The sequence below is a fragment of the Coenobita brevimanus genome, chromosome 95 (genome assembly GCF_032717465.1).
Source record: "Coenobita brevimanus isolate Jiangsu-jjx chromosome 95, ASM3271746v2, whole genome shotgun sequence".
NCBI lineage: Eukaryota > Metazoa > Arthropoda > Malacostraca > Decapoda > Coenobitidae > Coenobita > Coenobita brevimanus.
The window spans coordinates 16,528,431-16,553,334 of NC_137048.1; the positions used below are offsets into that span (position 1 = coordinate 16,528,431).

At 41.0% G+C, this 24,904-nt stretch overlaps 1 pseudogene; it reads right to left on the bottom strand.

Moving 5' to 3' along the window:
• Positions 1-11,656: 11,656 nt before the first annotated feature.
• On the bottom strand, positions 11,657-11,775 carry LOC145413338 (5S ribosomal RNA; annotated as a pseudogene).
• Between the last annotated feature and the right edge of the window lie 13,129 nt (positions 11,776-24,904).

Genomic DNA, 24,904 nt, shown 5'->3' on the forward strand with positions numbered 1-24,904 from the left:
GGGTATACTGGGTGGTGTTGTATGTAAACCTCTCTGTGTTGATGTATTATCTATATTGGCGCAATATTGCCTGTGATACTGTGAGGAAATAACCCAGATGTGAGACAAAGATGCTGAACTAGGTGGACAGTGCTTCAGACCAATATCAGTGTAAGGCATTGTGTAATTTCGACTCTGGTCATAGAATATTGTGTGTGTAATTGTTTCTCTATTAATATATTAGTGCATTCGTTCACCCGTGGTGTTTGTGTTTTCCTTCCTTGCTAGTGCTGACCCGGTCAGGAATTAAGGACCCAGAGTTGCACCATGACTGGACCCGAGAAGTCGGGACACAGAACACGCTGCATAACATAGGGATTGCTTAGTTAGGAATGCTAATGCGGTGTGTGGCGTGGCAAGTGTAACACCAAAGAAGAAAAGTACGGCACGGTGGAATGAAGAGCAATGCAGGAAATGAGGAAGAAGTGGTTAGAGTGGCTACAGGACAGGGGTTTAATGGAAATAAGAACTGAGTATAATCAGAGTAAGAAGCACGTAAACAGACTAATGTAAAGGAAAAAGAAGGAGGTAAATGATGATCTAGGAAGAAAAATGAATGCCAATTACCCTGAAATAGGAAGATATTCTGGAAAGAGGTGCGGAAATGTAGATGTGACAAAGGAAAGAAAAGTGAAAGTGTCAAGGATGTAGGAGGTAGATTATTAACCCATGGGGATGGAGTAAGGATCAGATGGAAAGAATATTTTGTAAGCCTGATGAATGGGAATAGAGAGAGAAAAGCAGCTGTAAACATGATTGATATGGGGGTTGTGCAGAGAAGTAATACAGTGCCAGGAAACGTGACACGTGCACAGATGAAGAACGCTGTGAAACAGCTGAAAAATGGAAAAGCAGCTGGGGTTGATGAGGTGTATGCAGAGATTATTAGATGTAGCAGAGAGACGGAATGAAGTGCTTGTTGGAGATATGTAGGAAGGCTGTAATTGTACCCCTGTACAAGAATAAAGGTGAGCAAAGTGAGTGCAAGAATTATCGTGGCATCGTGGCATAAGTTTATTAAGTGTTGTAGGGAAGCAGAGAGTAAGATAGATATAAGAAGTCCTTGTGAGTAACAAACAGGGCCGCTTTAACCCGCCCCGTCCCGGAGACGTGAATTCATGTGCTCACATGATGTGCACTCATATCCAGGAGACGTAAATTAACGCGGCAACATTGCAAGGTCCCTAATTTGCACAATTTTCAATTTTTGCGAGTGATTTTTGGTACGTATACACGGGACACCTTCCTCTACAAGATGCCAGGCAGGGACAATGCCTTACCCAGCATGACCTCCTCCCCCCCGTGCATGACCTTTTCTCAGCAATTCACCTGTTATCAGTGACCTGGCCAGTAAAGCCATGTCATGCCATGGTACGAAATTCAGGGCCAGAGTGATTCCCCAATCGATGACAATGTGGAGGACAAACATTAGAGGAAGAAACAGTCAGAAATGATGATCAGGTAATGTGGCAAAAAAAGGTCAGGAATGGTGATGAGTTAGTGAGTGAAACAATGCTTATAATGCCTATATTACCGTTTGAAAACCAATATACTCTCGTACTACATATAAATTCGTACCAAATAAATAAATAAATACCGTTTATGAGTGGTGTGGAATAGTTATCCTCCCATAGAACTCGTTTTCTTTGCAGCCAGCCTGATAGAAAACCCTGTAAGGTAAGGAGGTACTCCTACCTGGATCGAGTATTTTAAACCTCAGATGAGCGATTTCTCTATGAATTTTCGATGTTTCTCACCAAAAGCGGATGTTTGAGCCAAAAAAAAAAAAAAGTCCAAAAATGTCGGGACTGGGGCGTACCACTGCCCAGAAAACGTCGGAATGGGGGGGGGGGATTAACAGAGGCAAAGGATGTGTGGATCAATTATTTGCAATGAGACATATATTGGAAAAGACTTGTAAGAAGGACCACAAGGTATCTATGGCATTTGTGGATCTGGAGAAAGCATACGACAGAGTGGACAGAGGAAGATTGTGGAAGGTTTTGCACATGTACAGTGAAGATGATAAGCTGCTAGATGCCGTCAAGTGTTTTTATGGCAGCGAAGCATATGTAAGGGTAAATGGGCTTCTAATTGAATGGTTCATGATCAGTGTGGGCATGCGACAAGGTTGTGTGATTTTCCCATGGTTGTTTAATATATATCTGGATGGGGTGATGAGAGAAGTAAAACACGAGTAATGGAGAGAGGAAAGGTTTTGGTAATGAATGGTGATGGATGGAATATCTCAAATTTGCTGTATGCTGATGATGCATTGCTACTTGCAAATGCTAGACAGGAGCTTGGCAGACTAGTGCAGAGTTTTGCAGATGTCTGTGAGCACTGTGCCTTGAGGGTAAATGTTGCAAAGGGTAAAGTGATGATAATTGAGACAGAAGGTGACTCCCACTGTGATGTTACAGTGAGTGGAGAGAGCCTAGAATTGGTTAGAGAGTTCAAATACTTGGGTACGGTGATGGAAAAGGGAGGAAAATGTGAAAAAGAATTTGAAAGTAGATTGACACAAGGAAGGAAAGTAGCTGGTGCTATGAAGGCCTTGATAGAAAACAGAAGCTTGAGTGTTGCAGCTGTGCGAGGTTTACATGACGGAGTGTTAGTGCCAACTTTAACATATGGATGTGAGACAATGGTGTGGCATGATAATGAAAAGTCAAGAGTGACAGCAGTGGAGATGGAGTTGCTGAGGGATGTATGTGGAGTACAGAGAGTGGATAGGATACGAAATAATGTGATTTGTGAAAGATGTGGAGTGAGGAAGTCTGTGGACACCAGAATCGAAGAGTGTAATGAACTCTATTAAATGTACACTATTAAATTGTACTGAGATGGTAAGATCATGTGGAGAGAATGAATAACAATAGAGTGGTGAATAAGAGTCTAAGCAAATTTGAAGGAGGAAGGAGGCGAGGTAGGCCAAGGAGAAGGTGGAGGGATATGGTCGATGAGTGTGCAAAGAAGAGAGGTATGGAAGTCGGTGAGGCTAGGACATTGACACGAGATCGAGCTGGCTGGATGAATGTTGTGAGAAGAAATGCATGGTTAGTGACTTGGCATCCCTTTTTGACGTGACAACGTTCGGATTTACTCTATCGGATACGTTTATGAGAAGCTAGAGTATGTGATGAGTGTTTGTGGTGTACCAGATGTAGTTGGGATTCCAGGGCTTGAAAAAGAGTGAATGGACACGTGGCCCATTGGAGTGAGCAAACTTGGGTTGTCCGGACGTTGCTACTCCTCACCCTGCCCTAGAATGGGAAAGAAGGTCCAGATTATATATATATATATATATATATATATATATATATATATATATATATATATATAAATACGATATATAAGTTTCATCGGTTAATATAAATTATTTTTTCTGAGTCTTACCCTCAGATATACACATCAGTTTTTGCCCTGCTTGCTCAGCTCCCTGAGTCTGCTCCGTTTGGACGCTCCAAATAAGTTTTGTTAGATGAACCGAAGAATGTGCATTTCCAGTTTGGACCAAGAGTGAAACTCTAGGAAAATCCATTATCTTCCAGTTCGAGCAACATTTTGCAATATTTTAGCAACTGTAATGTACAATATTAAACTGTTCTAATTTTGGCATAAGAACCATCAATCAATATGAGCCTTCATCACTTCATTAAATCTGTATTATATTTTGTGACCCCAATCCTCAGATTTACATGTGAATTTCTACTCTCCTTGCTTGCTCCACTTGCCCGGCCTGCTTCGCTCCGATACTACGACAAGTGTAGTTACACCCACGAAGAAACGTATAGTTCCAATTTGGACCAGCGGAAGAACGCAAAGAAAATCCAGTTATTTCCAATTTTAAAATGGCTCGTGAAATTTTAGCAATTATAGTGTATTCATCAACATATCCTCGACCTCCATAGGGAACAGACTATATATATATATATATATATATATATATATATATATATATATATATATATATATATATATATATATATATATATATATATATATATATGTAGATAGATAGAGAGATATAGATATAGATATATGTATCATCATCAGCCATTACAAGTCTACTGCTGAACAAAGGCCTCCCTCAACCTTCTCCACGAACTCCTTGTTTGAGCCAATCATTGCCACGTTTTCCCTGCAAATTTCTCTGTCTCGTCTCTCCACCTCCTGTCTGGCCTTTTTCTGCTACACTTACAATCTCTTGGTGTCCAGTCAGTCAGCCTCTTGCTCCATCTGTTATCCCTCATTCTTGCTACATGGCCTGCCCACCTCCATTTCTGTTCTTTTATAACTTCTGTATTATATTTGACTTTAGTCTGCTCCCTCACCCAAGCTGATCTTTTCCTGTCTCTTAACCCGCCACGTCCCAGGAGATTTTTCACCAATGACCCCCCCCAGTCCCAACAGATTTTCGATTTTTTTTTTTTTTGCTAAAATCCCCGCTTTTTCTGAGAAACATTGAAAATTCAGAGAGAAAATGCTCACCTGAGCTTAGAAATGCCTGGTACAGGTGACCTTCCCCTCATCTGGTACCATCTTCTATCGAGCCTGTCTCCAGAAAGGACGTTTTCTGTGGGAGGGGTGACTATTCCAAACCAGTCAAAATAGGTAGATATTTATTCATTTGGTACAAATTCATATGTAGTGCAAGAGTACAATGGTTTTCACACAGTAATATAGATGATATAAGCGGTTTCACACACCAAACACATCATACCGCACCTTTCTTGGTGACGTTACCTCCTCATCACTTCTGATCGTTTCTTCCTCTGGTACCATGTAAACTTTGTCCTCCACATTGTCACCTATTGGGGAATCACTCTCGACATGAATTTTGTACTGGGGCACGACATGTCTTTAGTGCCCAGGTCACTGGTAACAGGTGAATTGCTGAGAGAATATTATGTTGGGGGGGGAGGTCACACAGGGTAAGGCATTGTCCCTGCCTGTCTTTGAGTAAAGAAAGATGTCCCGTGTATACATACCAAAAATCACGCACGAACTTTCAAAAATGTGCAAATGATGGATCTTGTAATTGCAGGGCATTTATAAAGTTCAGCGGGAGTCAGAGTGACAAAACGTTCGGGTGCATTTGTACATCAACAGGATGGGGCGGGTTAATTAAAGATACTCCCAGACTGACGTTTCCATTGCTCTCTGAGAATGTATTAATTCATTTTCCATCAATTTTGTCAATTTCCAGATCTCACAACCATACATCATAGCTGGAATCATTCATTCGTTATATACTTTTCGTTTCATACAAAGTGGCAAGCTACTTTTCATAATGTCTCTATTCTTACCAAAAGCTTTCCATCCAATTGTAATGTGTCTTTTTATTTTGCTATCATGATCTTATGTTAATTTTAGTATTTGCCCCAAGTAATTATACTCCTCGTCTTCCTCACGAATTTCTTCGCATATTCTGATGATGCTCTTTGTTGTTAGTAGATTAAAAATTAGTTTTACTCTGGTTCATCTTGTTCATCTTTAGCCGTACTTTGAGACTTTCTGTGTACAAGTCATTCAAAGTTTATTGCAATGTCTCTGCTTTTTCTGAGATTAGGAAAATGTCATCTGCAAATCTTAAATGGTTTACTTTTTCTCCATCTATGCTCACTCCTTTGTTTTCCCTTTGTAGCATTTTGAAAGTATTTTCTATGCATGCTGTAAATAATTTTGGTGAAGGTGTATCTCCCTGATGCACGCCCTTATCAATCTTAATGTTTTCTGAGTCCTTATGTAATTTAACTGTAGCATCTCTTTTTATATGTTTTCGAGCAGTTTTACAATGTTCTCATTTACTCCTTGTTCCCGCAATTAATTTGTAATTGCTATGTGCTCCAAAGAACAGAAAGCCTTTCCGTACCTAAGCACAGTGGTTTATTATATTCCGTAATTTTCTAAACTAGGTGATTCATTGTATGTAGATGATCAGTAGTCGAATGCCTGCTTCAGAATCCTGAAGGTTGGTTTTCCTCCAAATTTGTTGTTATTCTGTTTGTAAGGACAGTAGTGATGAGTTTGTAAATGACTTATAATAAGCTAATGGGTCGATAGCTACTAAGATATTTTGAGTCACCTATTTAATAAAGTTAAAAAAAAAAAAAAAAACGTTACACCATGTTTTGGTAGTTTTTTTTTTTTTTTTTTTTTTTTTATACACTGAATCAATAAGTGAACATGCCTGTTTTGTACTTCATCTCCTGCATCCAACAGTAAATCTGCTGCTATTCCATCTTCTTCCTGAGTCTTGCCTCTTTTCATATTTTTAAGAGAAATATTTACTTCATCTGGCTTTACCTCAGGTATTTCATTTGTGTCGACTGAAAAGGTAGCTATTGGTACTGCTGTCTTTCATGCATACAGTCCTTTGTAAAATTCTTCAAATCTCTTCACCATCTTATCTCTGCCTTTAATAACTTCACCGTTTTTGTCTTTCAGCGATGTAAGTTGTTGATATCATCGTGCCATTTTACTTCGGACCTCTTTCAGACTTTTTCCTCATGGAATGGTTTCTTTTATATGCTCTGTGTTTCTCTTTCATTTTTCTTCTCTTTGTCTGTTGTTGATAAGCTTATTTAATTCCTATCGTTCTCTTTCATGTTTCTTGGTTTTTCCTTTCATTTCCTTCCCCCCCCCCCATAAACTCTAGTGTCTTTTCTGAGTACCGCGTACTTCTTGCCTTTGGTTGTATTAGGTTTTCCTACTGCCTCTGCTGATTCTCTTAGTACTTTTGTTAGTCTGTCATTCAGCTCATCAATGTCACATTCAGCATTACTTAGCGTCTGAAATCTGTCCCTTATTTCCAACTGAGAGGCTGCTTTCTTTTCGTTTACTTTTATTGGGCATATCTTATTATCTTTAATCATCTTGTTTCACTTCTGAATTGAATCTGGCTGTGCAACCCACCATTCTACGGTCACTTCCTATATTTACATTGCTGATAACTGTGACATTTGAGACTGTGTTATTATCTGCTATAATGAAGTCGATTTCATTCTTTGTTTCTGCATTTGGGCTTCTCCAGGTCCACTTTCTCCCTGTTCTTTTGCGAAAGAATGTGTTCATTATTCTCATGTTATACATTTCAGCAAATATATATATATATATATATATATATATATATATTTGCAGAGACTTCACCGTGAAAATATGTATGCAAAATAACAACAGGAGAAATGAAAGGAGCGACAGTGAGTACTTTCGTATAATACATCTTCAGACAGTGAGACAGAAACGTAAAGGGTAGACGTCTTTTATGCAGGGAGTGGCAGACAGAACAAAGGATGACCTGAATTTTTACCTGCGGGTTAACTTATGGTCACCTGCAGCAGGGAGTGGCACACAACAAAGCATGACCTGAATCTAAAAATGGGTGACGCACAGAACAGTAGGTACTTTTCTTTTTTCTTCCTTAGAGATGCACGTGACAAAGGAGGAGGGAGTAGGAGGGGAGGAAAGGGGAGGGGGAGGGAGGGGGAAGGGGAAGGGGAGGAGGGGAAGGGGAAGGGGAGGAGGGGAAGGGGAAAGGGGAGAGGGGGAGGGAGGAGGAGGAGGAGGAAGGGATAAATACTGCTGCTTAACTTAAGACCTAGAGGAATAATGCTAGGTGTGTCCCACACAGGTGTGGCTACACTACCAGGAGATGACAGGGAACAATCAGTTGTTAGTCTGGGGGATACTGCTTTAAAATTAATTCAGTTAATTTACCACACTTAAAATAACCATAACTCATGTTTACATTCTTTTCATATGTGCCAGAAATTAGACAAGATTCTATTACATTTCATTCATCAAAGCTTTTTGATCTTGCTAGAATCTTGGAGCCTGTCCAGACAGTATGGTGATCACTGGATGCTTTGTTCTGAAATAAACCACTACTCTGTTGGGCTGTCTGTACTCTGTATTTATGTTGTGAGATTCTAGTTTCCAAATCTTTTCCAGATTGTCCTATGTAAAATTTGTTACAGCTTTTACAAGGGATTTTGTAAACAACGCCTGAATTACTGAAAGGGCTGTTCTTGATGAGTTTTTTTTTTTTATGGTGTTCTCATATTTGAATACTACTTGTACATTACGTTCCTCAGTATGTGAACAACATCAAGAAAATTTTTATGGAAGGGGAGGACAAGGGTTCTTTGAATATTCTGGTGATATGGCTTACTAGTTTGCCCTTCAAGGAATCGTTTCTTGGTTGTTTTGTGGCACTGAGTTAGTATACTTTGTGGATATTTTAGCTTCTTTCCAATGCTCTGAATCATTTTTAGTTCATCATCTAAAAATTCTGGGTCTGAAATTCTATATGCTCTTACGTACATGGATATGAACACAGATCTTTTTAAATTAATATGATGGTTTGAATAGTAATGCACATAAGACATATTATTTGTAGGTTTTCTGTATACCTTAGTCTTCAAAACATTTTGGTCCCTGATAACTTTTACATTCAAAAATGGCAATTCATTATCCAATTCCATCTCATGAGTAAACTTAATTGATGGAACTAACGAATTTAAATTCAGGAGAAATTCATCAATGGGAAGACTATTAGGCCGGATGCACAGGATCTCATCAACGTATCGGAGCCAAACTATGTTTTGCTCCTTTATGGAGGTCAGTAAATGTTTCTCAAAGTATTCCATGTAAATATTTGCCAGAACTGGGGAGAGGGGATTATCCATGGCCATACCAAATTTTTGTGTGTAAAATTTGCCTTCAAAAATAAAAGATGAGTTCACAATGCACAATTTGATTAGCTCGATAATGTTTTCAGAGGGAATACCATCAATGTTACTACCCAGAATGCTTGGGAGGAAAGTTAAAACATCATCAACAGGGACATTTGTGAATAATGATTTAACATCAGAGCTGACTAATTTGTAGGGGTACGTGACATTTAGAGATTTTAACTTTCTTACCAAATCCTCATTGTTTTCTACAAATGAATCAGACATAGTGCCTACAACAGGGGACAACAGAGTTACAAGCCATTTGAAGAGCTTGTATGTCGTAGAGCCAATAGAGCTTACAATTGGCCTGATGAGGTTGTTTGGTTTGTGGGTTTTAATCAAGCCATACATATATGGTGCAGATGGATTTTGCACAGAGAACTTTTTAATCAAGTCATCCCTTCCTCTTAGCAAGGTCTTGATTTCTTTATGGAATTTTCTACCTTGTTTTTCAGTTGGATCACTTTTTAGTTCACTGTAGGTGTTCGTGTCACGCAACAGTTCACTCACTTTTTCCTTGTAGTCACATTTGTTCATGACTACTACAGCGATGCTTTTATCAGCTGTAGTTATATGCAGGGAGTCATCTTTTATCAATTTATCCAAGGCATTCACAAATCTTTTAGGAGCAGAGTTTTTATTTTTCTTAAACATTGCCCCATATAAATTGCCACGAATAATCTCTATCTTCACTTGATTGTTTTTCCATTTGAAACAAGGACTTTCCAACCTGCACTGGGTTTATCTTCTTGCCATAAGAAAACGATAACTAGGGCACATGAGGTGCCCCCATCAGGCCAGTTGTAAGCTCTATTGGGTCTACGACATACAAGCTCTTCAAGTGGCTTGTAACTCTGTTGTCCCCTGTTGTAGGCATTATCTCTGATTCATTTGTAGAAAACAATGAGGATTTGGCAAGAAAGTTAAAATCTTTAAATGTCACGTACCCCTACAAATTAGTCAGCTCTGATGTTAAATCATTATTCACAAATGTCCCTGTTGATGATGTTTTAACTTTCCTCCCAAGCATTCTGGGTAGTAACATTGATGGTATTCCCCCTGAAAACATTATCGAGCTAATTAAATTGTGCATTGTGAACTCATCTTTTATCTTTGAAGGCAAATTTTACACATAAAAATTTGGTATGGCCATGGGTAATCCCCTCTCCCCAGTTCTGGCAAATATTTACATGGAATACTTTGAGAAACATTTACTGACATCCATAAAGGAGCAAAACATAGTTTGGCTCCGATACGTTGATGAGATCCTGTGCATCCGGCCTAATAGTCTTCCCATTGATGAATTTCTCCTGAATTTAAATTCGTTAGTTCCAACAATTAAGTTTACTCATGAGATTTAAATGGATAATGAATTGCCATTTTTGAATGTAAAAGTTATCAGGGACCAAAATGTTTTGAAGACTAAGGTATACAGAAAACCTACAAATAATATGTCTTATGTGCATTACTATTCAAACCATCATATTAATTTAAAAAGATCTGTGTTCATATCCATGTACGTAAGAGCATATAGAATTTCAGACCCAGAATTTTTAGATGAACTAAAAATGATTCAGAGCATTGGAAAGAAGCTAAAATATCCACAAAGTATACTAACTCAGTGCCACAAAACAACCAAGAAACGATTCCTTGAAGGGCAAACTAGTAAGCCATATCACCAGAATATTCAAAGAACCCTTGTCTTTCCCTTCCATAAAAATTTTCTTGATGTTGTTCACATACTGAGGAACGTAATGTACAAGTAGTATTCAAATATGAGAACACCATAAAAAAAAAAACTCATCAAGAACAGCCCTTTCAGTAATTCAGGCGTTGTTTACAAAATCCCTTGTAAAAGCTGTAACAAATTTTACATAGGACAATCTGGAAAAGATTTGGAAACTAGAATCTCACAACATAAATACAGTGTACGGATAGCCCAACAGAGAAGTGGTTTATTTCAGAACAAAGCATCCAGTGATCACCATACTGTCTGGACAGGCTCCAAGATTCTAGCAAGATCAAAAAGCTTAGGTGAATGAAATGTAATAGAATTTTGTTTAATTTCTGGCACATATGAAAAGAATGTAAACATGAGCTATGGTCATTTTAAGTGTGATAAATTGTTAACTGAATTAATTTTAAAGCAGTATCCCCCAGACTAACAACTGATTGTTCCCTGTCATCTCCTGGTAGTGTAGTCACACCTGTGTGGGACACACCAAGCATTATTCCTCTAGGTTTTATGTTAAGCAGCAGTATTTATCCCTTCCTCCTCCTCCCTCCCCCCTCTCCCCTTCCCCCTTCCCCTCCTCCCCTCCCCTTTCCCCTCCTCCCCTCCCCTTTCCCCTTCCCCTCCTCCCCTCCCCTTTCCTCCCCTCCTACTCCCTCCTCCTTTGCCACCTATTGTTCTGTGCATCACCCATTTTTAGATTCAGGCCATCCTTTTGTTGTGTGCCACTCCCTGCTGCAGGTGACCATAAGTTAAGCCGCAGGTAAAAATTCAGGTCATCCTTTGTTCTGTGTGCCACTCCCTGCTGCGGGTGTGCATAAAAGACCTCTACCTTTTACGTTTCTGTCTCACTCTGTCTGAAGATGTAGTATACGAAAGTACTCACTGTTGCTCCTTTCATTTCTCCTGTGGTTATTTTGCACACACACACACACACACATATATATATATATATATATATATATATATATATTCATACATGTATATAAATTTGTATACATATAGTATATGTACTGTTTATATATATATATTCATTCATTGCCAGACGCCATGTATCCCAAACGGGGTGGCCAAGGGCTTAGAGTTTTACAGGGAGGGGCACTAATCCTCCACCAACCCCACTTGACACGTAGGGAGAACGTTATGCCAACAGAATCTGGTGTTCCCAAGCGGTCACCCATCCAAGTACTAACCAGACCCAACGTTGCTTAACTTCGCTGATCTGACAGGAAGCAGTGTACTCAACGTGGTATATATATATATATATATATATATATATATATATATATATATATATATATATATATATATATATATATATATATATATATATATTGTTGAGATGCAGTAGTCAAGTGGAAAGTTCGTGATAATTCTCGCATTTTCAGTTACAAGTCATAGTTGTTAGATAGCCTGCTGCTGTGTAAAGAGGTATTTTGTGAAGTTGTGCATTAATTTTTATTCTCTCTTTCTCGTTAATATTTATTTGGGTGATTGTTTCTTCTATAATGTAATATAATTTCAGTCTGTATGATAAGGCATTGGGAGTGCTACGTAATGTATGAATGCTCAGGAATATTTTGGATGTCTCCACCGTAGAAAACTGTTGTTGCTAAGAATATGTACTAGAACATGCGACTAGCAAGCAAGGTCATAATAGGACGGGGGACAGAATAGAGGAGTTTCAGTTTAGTTTTACTTGTGGTCTTGCTAAGTAAGTGTAGCTCTGGTACTTGTGAAATCAGTGTTGTGACAGGCAGCCATTGATATTACTTGGTTAATAAAGACAATGTACGTGACACACGTGTGTTTTTCCGAGGCCTGAGTTGATCTTGTGTGTTAATTAAAAGCCAGACCCTACGAAGAACGATTCACTGGGCAACGTCTTTCCTACTCTGAACTACTACTTTTGGAGCCTGTGGCAGTGTGGGATGTGGACGTAACAAATGGTGTCAGGAACTGGGAATAAAAATTGCTGCAGTGAGTCAAATTTTCGACATGGAGCCATAAAGTGTGCAGACAAGAGGCCAAGCTAGGGAGGAGGAGGCGTCTTTGGCTGCAATCATGAACTTTCTATAAACTCAAAGTTGACAATTACGAGCACAAATTGGAGGGCAGAAATAACTCGATGAACAACTACAAGCACTAAGTGAAGGACGGAAAGAGCTCAAGAATGAACTCAATGAACAACTACAAGCACAAAGTGAAGGACCAAATGAACTCAATGAATAACTACCAGCACAAAATGAAAAACAGAAAGAACGATATGAAAGACTTTAAGAGGCATTACAGGAGCAACAAAAGGAGTTGTAAGTGCGGATGCAGCGACAGCTTGATGCTTTCATGGGGCAACTGAAGGAAGAACAGGAACAGTTGAAGGAGAAAGTATATGCCGAGCTGCAGCAGCAGAAGCATCAATAACGTGATAGATTGCAAACAGCTTTTAGACGACCAGTTGAAGATAACTGGTGAGGGAGTTGTGATTGAGAACTGACAGCATGTGGACGACCAGTTGGAGACAATTAGTGAAAGAACTGAGGCGGCTGAGAAATCTTACATTACTAAGCCTCAAGTTAGTGTACAGGGAACATATGAAGAAAATGGACAGTGTATATTGAATCTTGACGAATCGCAAGCATCTAAAGGTAGCTTTACAGGGTTGAATGATCAAAACGTAGAAATTTTGAAACCTGGACTTCATTATGATTCCCCAATTTTTAGGTCCCAAACCAGGTAAGTGCATGGCTATATGGGGGGTCCAGTTAAAAAGAAACCGCAAGAATTTGTTGGTAAAATATTTTGGGAAGCTTACCGTGTGCAATTTGAGTAACTTGCTGATCAGAAGGGTTGGGATGATAGGCAGAGGGTAGTGCACCTTACTACTAGCCTCAAGGGTGATACAATGGAGATCCTTGGCAGTTCTAGGTGGAGAAGTGAAACAGTTACCAGTCCCTAATAAAAGTGCCGGAACACATATACGGGACCATGTACCAGACAAAGGTTTACAGAGCAAGATTCTAGACCCGTGTACGGGCTTGAGGCTAACCCCTTTAGCAGCTTGCTCATGACCTGGAGAATATGGTACACAACGTGTACCCTAGTGCAGTACCAGACCTGTTGGCTATTCTTCTGAGGGACCAGCTCATTGATGCTCTTGACAGCGAACAGTTGAAAGTTCAAGTGATGCTGGTACAACCAAGAGGCATACAAGAAGCTCTAGCCAGGGCTCTGGAATTTGAGTCCTTCATCAGGATCAGTATATTCAGTTGCCGGCATGTCTTAGTGAAGGATACAAGGCAAGTACATGAAGCGGAGAAATTGGACGGAAGTTGCAGGTATTGTCAGAGGCCAAGGTAAAGGAAAGAAGACTGCTACAAATGGTAGAAGGAACAGAAGATTGGAGGAGGTTGCTGGTTCTGCAGTAAGCTAGAATGCAAGAAGATGGATTGTTACAAATGAAAGAAGGAGAATGCAACAAAAGGGTGTTGGACCTGCAATGAAGTGGGACACATCAATTCTGACTGAAGAAGAAAAAGGAGGATAAGATGAAGGCTGCAGAAGACGAGCAAGAAGCGGAAAACTAGTGAAGGCTGGTGTGAAGGGTCAACAACCAGCCAGTTTTTTCCAAGTAGCCCCACCACTGAGAAAATGCAAGAGAACTTTGTATGGCAGTGTGCGAGTAGATGGAAGAATAGACAGCAAGAGGTGTTCCCGGGTGATTGATTTAGCCTCAGAGCAGACGTTTGTGGGGCCTGATATGTTACATCATCGGTATCTGCCTGGATCATGAAAACAACTGTGTGGGATAACTAGGCACTGAAGAACTGAGGGAACCCTTCAATTTCTGGATTGAAGTGGTAGGGCAAGAAGTTACACTTCCAGCTTATGAGGCCAAGATGGAGGACCCTTGCTTTCTTGATCTGGCCTATTTGATGTCCATGGGATGTGAGCTGGACTTCTTCTCCATGAAGCTTAAAATCCGAGGAAAGTTGATTCCCATCACAGCAGAGAGACGTACCACTTCCAGTGATGAGATGAGGGTGCTGTGCATTACAGTGATACCCTCAAGATAGGAACTATTGCTCCAGTGCATGGTTTATGGGTCTTTTGACAGCACGTCTAGGGGTGGTGGAGCCTGATGGACAGTGAAAGACGAAGGCTGGAGTGATGATGGGGAGGACATTGGTGGAAATAGGCACAGGTGAAGTGCCAGTTGTGGTGGCCAGTTTCTCCCATGAGACACAAATCAACGAGGGAGAAATAGTGGTGCTGTGCCAGGCAGTGGACCCTGAGTGGCATCAGTGGAAGGTCTTTAAAAGCAGTGTAGATGGGAATCTGGCAGACCACTTACAAGACCTGTTTTCCAGGAGTTGCCAGTGCCTGGATGACTCACAAGAGCAGCTGTTAAGGCAGTTGCTAGTGAAGTTTGCTGATGATTTTTTCACTGGAGACCAAGATTTGGGATGCACAGATCTGATGGAGCATTGTATCAACATTGGGGGTCACTGCCTAATTGAACAGCTAGCTCTGAGGATGGCCCAGCTCATCAGCAAGAAATGGAGAGGGTGATGGAGACTCTTCAAAGTCAAGGAGTGATAGAAAAGCTCAACAGTCCCTGGGAATCAGCAGTTGTTCTGGTAAGGAAGAAGGATAGCTCAGTGAGGTGCTGTGTGGGTTATCGAGCGCTAAACGAAGTTACAGTGAAGGATGTGAATATTTTACTAAGAATTGATGACACACTGGGTGCTCTGTTAGGTGCCAAATGGTTCTCCACTCTAGACATGAGAGCAGGATATCCCCAGGTGAAGGGTGCCAAAAAGGACAAGGAGAAGACAGTCCTTTCATACGTGCCATTTGGCCTATGCAATGCACTGGTTCATTTTGAGTGCCTCATGGATAGTGTACTGGAAGGCTTGCACTGGCAAACAGTTCTCATCAGTCTTGATGATGTGATTATGTTTGGACAGACTTTCGACCAGAAATTGGAGAGGATATCGGAGATGTTCAACAGAATCCAAGCAGCACATTGCAAGCTGAACCCGAAGAAGTGCTACTTATTCCAGAAGGAAGTGAAGTACCAAGGACACATTGTAGGCGAGGGTGGTGTCTGTACTGATACGGAGAAGATGGCAGCTGTGAAAAACAGGACGGTTCCAACTTATGTGAAGGAGCTACAGTCTCCTGGGTTTGTATACCTACTACCAGCATTTTGTCAAGGATTTTGCAGTGATGGCTGCACCTCTGCATAATTTGTTGGGAAAGAGGCAGAAGTTTGTGTGGATTGCAGTGACTCAAAAGGATGACATCCAGACTGATCTGGAGAAGAGGGCAGCTGTGAAAAACAGGCAGGTTACAACTTGTGTGAAGGAGCCACAGAGTTTCCTGGGTATGTGTACAGTTGCGAGCAGATGACTCGAGGCCACCTAGTCCACCAACATGTTGATGTTTTATCTGGCAACAGTGGTAGCTGTGAACTTGACCGAGATTCAGTCTGCTGTCCGGGCGAAACAAACCCAGTGATAATTTGTCAATGTGCAGTGCTAACTGGTCTCCAATCAATATCATTCAAGTAAACGTATAATACAGATAATGATTAACGTGTCAGACACGTGGTAGATATATTAATAACCATAGTATTACAACACAGGCATCCAAATTGTGGTGCGTTCATTCATGTGGGACGGTATCCCGAGCGTGTAGCTCCATCATCACCTTGGTTTGTGACGTAGGCACCACGTGACGTCACTATGGGAAGGTGGAGCTAGTTGACCTGTTCATGATGATAAATATTTATAGAGAGTAATCGCTCTACTTTATCACTCGAATATTAAAGAAACATTGACAAACATTTATAGAGAGTAATCGCTCTACTTTATCACTCGAATATTAAAGAAACACTGGTTTTCTGTCAAAACAAACCTATTACAACCTCTAATCTCATATACGTTAAATACCGCAGCCAACCACTTGCCCCCTCACCCCCCTCCCATCACACGTCCCACCTTGTCCCGCCCTTTCTCACCCACCACCCTCCATATAACACCCCCCCCCCTTCCCTTGTTCCGCCTACTGTGGTGTGAACCTTTAACTGTCGACGAAGTGAGGTTAACGGATGACTGGCATGACGGTGTTTTTTGTGATAATAATGCTAGGTTACAGGGAAGCCGATAACCCTATGGCATATCTCTTGAAAACTGGTAAAGGTTGTTTGGTTCACGACGATAGTCGAACAAAATAAATCACTACCGATAACCGTGAGTCTCATATGAATGAACGCACCACAATTTGGATGCCTGTGTTGTAATACTATGGTTATTAATATATCTACCACGTGTATTAAATGTTAATCATAATCAGCATTATACGATTACTTGCATGATATTGATTGGAGACCAGTTAGCACTGCACACTGACAAATTATCACTGGGTTTGTTCCACCCGGACAGCAGACTGAATCTTGGTCAAGTTCACAGCTACCACTGTTGCCACATAAATCATCAACATGTTGGTGGACTAGGTGGCCTCGAGTCATCTGCTCGCAACTGTACCTACAACTGGAATTTTGTCAAGGATTCTGCAATGATGGCTGCATCTCTGCACAAGTTGTTAGGAAAGAGACAGAAGTTTGTCCGGAGTGCAGCAACTCAGAAGACCTTCGATGAACTCAAGCATGCGCTGGAAAGCACTCCAATGTTGCTATATCCAGATCAGAGTCAGCCAAGCATCCTGGACTGCAATGCTAGTGACCATGGCATCAGTGGAGTCCTGTCCCTAAACAAGGATGACAATGAGCATGTGGAGGCATATTACAGCAAGAAGCTGAGCCCACCAGAGCCATCTACTGTGTGACCCACAAGGAACTCTTGGCAGTGATGAACAGCCTTGACTTCTTACATCCCTGTTTGTATGGGTTCTGCTTCATCATCAGGATGGACCAGGCAGCACTCAAGTGGCTGAAACAGTAAAGAATCTACAAGGACAACTGGCACACTGGCTTGGGAAGCTGGACCAGGACAACTATGAAGTACAGCACCGTCTTGGGCAGGTACATGGCATAGGTGACGGCCTGAGTCAGTGGCCTTGTGACTCAGTTTGCAATCAATGAAATACGAAAGAAGATCGTAGCAAGAAATGCAGCTTCACTGCAGTGACAAGGCCAGTGTCGGCTGAAGAAGACTTGAAGAGATTGCAGATGGAGGATACAGATTTACAACCAGTGCAAGAGTGGCTGCAGTGGAGCATAGTGCAACATCTTGAGAAGAGGATTCCAGGCTCAGCCCTGCGACTAAGAGTTACTGGAGTCATTGGGACCTTCATCTGAACAACAGGCTACTGGAGCATTAGTGGCAAACACCCGATGGCCTCAGCAAGTATTGGCAGCTGGTGGTTCCTAAGAAAATGAGGTCTGAGGTCTTTGAAAAGTCTCATACCCTATCACTAGTGGGCATCTGGGAGTGAAGAAAACTCTAAGTCGGCTGCATCAGACGTTCTATTGGACTGGTATGCATCAAGATGTTGAAGGTCAGGCCTGTGATGTATACTTTGCCAAAAAGGGACCCAAGAAACATAGTTGTGCTCCTATTCAGTTATACCAAGTGGGTGCGCCAATGGAAAGAGTTGCTGTGGACATTGAAAGACCTCTGCCACTCACTAAAAGAGGAAACCGGTATATCTGTGGTGCTTTGGGCTACTTCACAAAGTGACCAGAAGCTTATGCCATCCCCTATCAGGAAGCTGCAACTGTTGCTCAGTTGTTGATTGACCAGTTCTTCTTTCGTTTTGGGATGCCACAAGAGTTACATTCAGAGCTGAATAGAAACTTAGAGTCTGCTGTGTTCCGTGAGTGTTGCAAGGTGGGGATAAAAAAGAGTGGGACAAACCTAATGAGGCTGTAGTCAGATGGGATGGTGGAGAAATTCAGTAGGACCCTGGGACAAGAACTGGCCAAATACTGTGTAGGGGGACAGTTGAAATGGGACCAGAAATTACCTGCATTGCTGATGGCATATCAGTCTCCATCCCACAAGTTTACCGGATACACCCCTGCAAAACTGATGCTGGGTCACTAGTTACGATTACCAATTGATCTATCAATGGAAAGACCACCTGGTGAAGAGCTTCCCACGGATGCCTCCAGCTATGCGAAGCATCTTCAGAAAAGAATGGCTGAGATACATTATTAAGTTCGAGGAGCTCTGCAGTATTCAGGTGAAGTTATGAAGAGCAAGTATGATGCCAAGGCAAGTGAGATGAGCTTAAAGGATGCTGACAAAGTTTGAAAGGAATGAGAGTGTTTCTGATTGGAGATATGAATGGAAAAGTAGGAAATGTGAAGGTGGATGAAGTAGTTGGTGAGTGGGGTGTGCCTGCAGAGATGGATGAGAATGGCAATGTTTTTGTGGACATTTGTGCCGGCAGGAGGTTGGTGATGGCTAATACCCTCTTCAGGCACAAAATGATGCACAAGTATAAGTGGCGAGCGATAAGAAGGGTGGGTGATGAACTAAATGAACTGAAGGCAATGATTGATTTTGTGTTTGTAGATGAAAGAATGAGAAGGTGTGTAATGGATGCAAGGGTATAAAGAGGTTGGGGATGAGGATTTCGGACCACCACGTGGTGGTGGTCCGAGTTAGTCCAAATAAAATGGAAAAGTAGAAGAAAGGAAGGACAGGAGGAAGTAGTTCATACAAGGAGGGTGGAAAAGTTACAAGAGGATGGAAAAAAGGCAGAATATAAGAGGGAAGTGGAGGAGCGATTGGGTAGAATGGAGCAGCTGGGGGACGTGGAAGGTGTGTGCAAGATATTCAAGGAAGAAATCTGTGCAGCATGTGAGATGGTGTGTGGGGTGCAGAAAAGACGAAAAGGGGTGCAGGGAACAGCATGGTGGACTGATGAGGTGAGAGAGGTTTTGGCACAAAAGAAGAAAGCATATAGTGAGTGGATGAGAAACGGACGTGGAAGAAGTTGAGAGACAGAAGAGCGAGTTATATGTTAGAGAGGAAGAGAGAGGTGAGAAGATTAGTAAGAGAGAGTAAGAAGAGGGTGGATGAGGAATTTGGAAGGAACTTGAGTGTAAAGTGGAGTGAATGTAAGAAAATATTGTGGAAAGAGGTAAAGAAAGTCAGACAGGGTGCCAAAGAAGTTAGCTGGGGAGTGAAAGATAAAAAATGGTAGATCAGCAGTGGAGAAGGGAGAAAAAGTGAGCAGATGGAGAGAACACTTTAATGAACTGTTGAATATAAAGAATGAAAGTAATGCAAGTATAAGTGGCTGGGGAATGGCTGGGAGAAGGAGGGATGTTAGATGAGAAGAAGAAATCAGTAGGATGCAAGTTTTGGAAGCAATGAAGAAAGTTAAAATGGGGAAAGCCCCAGGAATTGATGGAGTGTGTGGTGAAATGCTGAAGCATGAGGGAGAGATAGTAGTAGAATGGATGTTTAAGATGTACAGATTGGCACGGGAGAAAGGTAAAGTCCCGGAAGTCAGGTATAATTATTTCCGTGTACAAAGGAATAGGGGAAAAAGAAGTGTGTGGTAATCATAGGGGCATTTGTCTTCTTAGTGTAATAGGAAAAGTATATGGTAGGATACTTATTGACAGAGTTAGGGAAAGAACAGAGGAATTATTTGGAGAAGTACAGGGAGGCTTTAGGAAGGGAAGAGGTTGTGTAGATCAGATATTCATTCTTAGATCTTTAGTGGAAAAGTTTCTGGAGAAGGGAAAGAAGTTGTATGAGGCCTTCATGGATTTGAAGAAAGAATATGACAGGGTGGATAGACAAGGATTGTGGAAAGTATGGAGTAGATGGGAAGTTGTTGAAGACCGTAAAGAGTATGTATGAGGGTGCTAAGGCTGCAGTGCATGTGGATAATGAACTGAGTGAATTTTTGTATTTGAAGGTTGGATTGTAACAAGGATGTGTCATGTCTCCATGGTTGTTCAATCTGTATATGGATGGGGTTATAAATGAGATTCAGTGGATGTTGAAGTGACCTCAGCAAGAGAGGACAGTATTTGGAAACTCCGTGCACTGTTGTTTGCAGATGATACAGTGTTGTCAAGTGAAGATGAAGGGGAGCTGCAAGGCTTGGTGGATGAGTTTGGGAGAGTGTGTAAGAAACGGAATCTAAAGGTGAACGTAGGGAAGAGTAAAGTTATTGTCTTCGGGAGAAGTGAAGTCAGTGAATGTACAGTGAGGCTGGATGAGGAGGAAATGAAAAATGTGTGTCCATTTAAGTACTTGGGTAGTATGATGAGTAAGGATGAAAGTTTAGAGGGACAATTGCTTGAAAAAGTGCAACAGGGAAGAAAGGTTGCTGGTTCCTTGAAAGCAGTGATAAGAAACAGGGAAGTGAGCATGGAAGTGAAAAAGCTACTACATGACAGTATTGTAGTACCAACTCTAATGTATGGAAGTGAAACTTGTACCTTGTTGGGGGGAGAGAAGCCAAGAGTGAAAGCAGTGGACAGAAGCCAAGAGTGAGTATGTGGAGTCACATGGGGAGACAGACTGACAAATGAGGAAGTGAAGGATCTTTGTGGCGTGGATGTGATAGGAAGAGTTAGGAGAAACACACTAAGGTGGTTTGGCCATGTGGAGAGGATGGAGAGTGAGAGACTGACGAGAAGAGTGTATGTGAGTGAGATGGAGTGGGGGAGAGGGAGGGGGAGGCTAAGGATGGGATGGAAGGATGGAGTGGAGAGGTATATGAGAGAGGAGGGTGTGAATTAGGAGCAGGGCAACGAAATGGGAGGGGACAGGGCGACATGGAGGCGATTTGTTTGTGGCCACTCCTTATGGGATTAAGGTATCTGGCAATAGATAGATAGGTAGAAAGATTAACTCACTGCGTCCTGTTGACGTACATGTGCGCCCAAACGTTTTGTCACTGTGACTTCTGTTGATGTTCATAAACATGCTGGAATTGCAAGGTCCTCCATTTGCACATTTTTCAAATTTTGAGCGTGATTTTTGGTAAGTATACGCGGGACACCTTCCTCTACCCGAGGCCCGGCGGGGACAATGCCTTACCCCGCGTGACCTCACCCCCCCCACCCGCATGCCGTTGTCTTGGCAACTCACCTGTTACCAGTGACTTGGCCAGTAAAGACATGTCATGCCATGGTACGAAATTCAAGGCATGAATGATTCCCCAATTGATGACAATGTGGAGGACAAAGTTTATGTGGCGTTAGAGAAAGGAACAATCAGAAGTGATGAGGAGGTAACATCGCCAAAAAAGGTGCAGTATGTTGATGTCTTTGGTGAGTGAAACAACGCTTATATCGCGTATATTACTGTGTGAAAACCAATACACTCTTGTACTACATGTAAATTCGTACCAAATAAATAAATACCAACCTATTCTGAGTGGTTTGGAATAGTTACCCCTCTCATAGAAAACATCTTCTCTGGAGCCAGGCTCAATAGAACATGTTAAAAGGTGATGGTAGGGTCACCTGTACCGGCATTTCTAAGCTCAGGTGAGCAATTTCTCTCTGAATTTTCGATTTTTCTCATAAGAAGCGGAGGTTTTAGCCCCCCCCTAGAAAAAAAGAAATCGAAAATCTGCAGGGATTGGGGGAGGTCACTGGTGAAAAACCTGCCAGGATGGGGCAGGTTAAGGAGTGTGTTTGCAAATATTGTGCAGTTCTGTCGGGATGACAAAAGGACTAGGGACGGGGTAATACTGAGAAGTGGGAGTGCCATTGGAAAGTTTCTGATAATTGTCGCATTCTCAGTTATGAGTCAAAGTTGCCAGAGAGTCTACTGTTGTGAGCAGAGGTATTTTTTAAAGTTATGCATTAATTTTTATTCTCTCTTTCTCTATGATGTTTTACATAGGTGATTGTTTCTTAAATTATGTAATTTAATTTCAGTTTGTATGATAAAGCATTTGAAGTGCTACGTAATGTAAGAAAGCTCTGGAATATTTTGGATGTCTCCGACATAGCAATCTATTGTTGCTATGAGTATGTACTAGGACTTTCGAGAATCAAGCAAGGTTATAAAAGGATGGGGGACAGAATAGAGGAGTTTCATTATAGATTTACTTGTGGCCTTGCGAAGTTAGTGTAGCTCTGGTTCTTGTGAAATCAGTGAAGTGTACTGGCAAGCATACGCTGTAATTACTTGGTAAATAAAGACAACGATCGTGAGACCCCTGTGTCATTACGACGCCTGAGTTTATCTTGTGTGTACATTGAAAGGCTGACCCTATGAAGAACGATTCACTGGACAACGTCTTTCCTCTACTGAACAACTGCTGTTGGAGCTTGTGGCAGTGTGGAACGTGAACGTAACATTATACAGTATACTGAACATATATTCGCACATATATATCTGTATCTATCTAAATATCTATATCAATCTATCTATCTATGTGTGTGTGTGTGTGTGTGTGTGTGTGTGTGTGTGTGTGTGTGTGTGTGTGTCACCCTATCTGTCTGTCTCTGTATATATATATATATATATATATATATATGTATACTGGAGAGAGAGAGAGAGAGAGAGAGAGAGAGAGAGAGAGAGAGAGAGAGAGAGAGAGAGAGAGAGAGAAGGGCTTGTACAAAATCTTTACTGGCTTACATTTTGGTACAAAACTTCGGCCAATATCATACCATCATCAGAGCCTTAAAAAAGAAGTAAAGGACTCTAAATGTAATATTCTCCCTCACAAAATTATGTCTTGAACGCTTCTTAGGATAATTTGTAATGTGTACTGGTGTTTGCGTAGGTTTGTTACGTCTAATATTTGATAACAATTTCATTATCATCACGTAGGTTAATTTCATCCAAAATTTTTCATTTTGCAGTTTTCACTTTATGGCTTTTAAGCAGAAAATGGCTTTTATTATTTTTAATGTGTCCGAATCTGGGCAAAGGCTTCAGAGCCTATTCCCAGAGCATATATCCCCAAGGCCCAGTAGTCCTCCTACATCTCCACATGTCACCACTTCGGCGCAAACACCCACCATCCATATTGTGAATACATGCTAGGGCTGTCGCATACTGTACAGGACTGGTGTATTGGTATTAGCGGGGGTGTTTTTACGACATGTCGGCGGGTCTTTTGGAAGATCAGTAAAGTCTGTTTTTTAAGAAATTCAGATTCTTAAACTGTTCTCTGCCCCACCGTGGATTTGAACCAGGGTTCGTTAGAATTACAAGCCACCTCTTTACCGACCGAGCCACCGCCTCCCCCAGGTGTCACACGAAACCTGATAAATTACTTATTTTCTAGCATACTGGGGATCGGTATCACGTTATTTGTTATGAGTCAGGCATGTGACTTGTTAATCGATGTGTTTTGGAAAGTTATATTTGTGATGCACAGGTCTTGTGTAAAATCTTTGTCGTATTTTACACTAGCGCTGTCATACCATTGGCACATGCCTGGGGCTGTGTTGCAGGCTTGGAGTAATTACATTGGTTTGGGTCAATTACAATTACAGTTAGAATTACTTATCCCATTACTCAAATACAATTACATTTACAATTACAAGGAAAAAATGCTAATTACAATTACAATTACAGTTACTCAATTTTAATATTTCCAAATTACAACTACAATTACAATTACAGCAAAGCTAGTGTTCAATTACATATTTCAATTACTTTTTTCGTAGTATAAATGAACTAATTGATTATTGAAATATATATATATATATATATATATATATATATATATATATATATATATATATATATATATATATATATATATATATATATATATATATATATATATATATATATGTGTGGTAGGTGGGGGCGCTCACCATCCACTCACTCAATGTAGTGCTGCTTTCGGGTGTCTGCCCTGTCCTCTCCTCCATCCTTCTTTCCTTCCATCTTCTTCTGTCTTTCTTTCCTTCATTCTTTCCTCGTCCTTCTGCCTACGGGTGACTTTACACTCCCTCTTCTGTCTTTCATTCCTTCATTCTTTCCTTTTCCTTCTGCCTATGGGTGACTCTACACTGAATGACAAGCCAAATGGTTTCCTGTACACCATAAAACTATTTATTACGCTGGGTGGTAACCATATAACCAATTTTTGGCGCCTGGTGATTTAGTGGGTAATTACTGTGCTCCAGTCGGATTGAGCCGGTGAAGGTTTATATCTAAGGGATAGTTGGGATTTATTGCTGACGTAATGCCACTCAGGGATGAGTGAGGTTGGTCACTCATCTTAAATGTCAGGACCAATTGCCTAGCCCCGGGCTCCTACGCTCCTCATGGGGCAACGTAGGATTGGATGATGGATATATATATATATATATATATATATATATATATATATATATATATATATATATATATATATCTATCTATCTATCTATCTATCTATCTATATATATATATATATATATATATATATACAGACA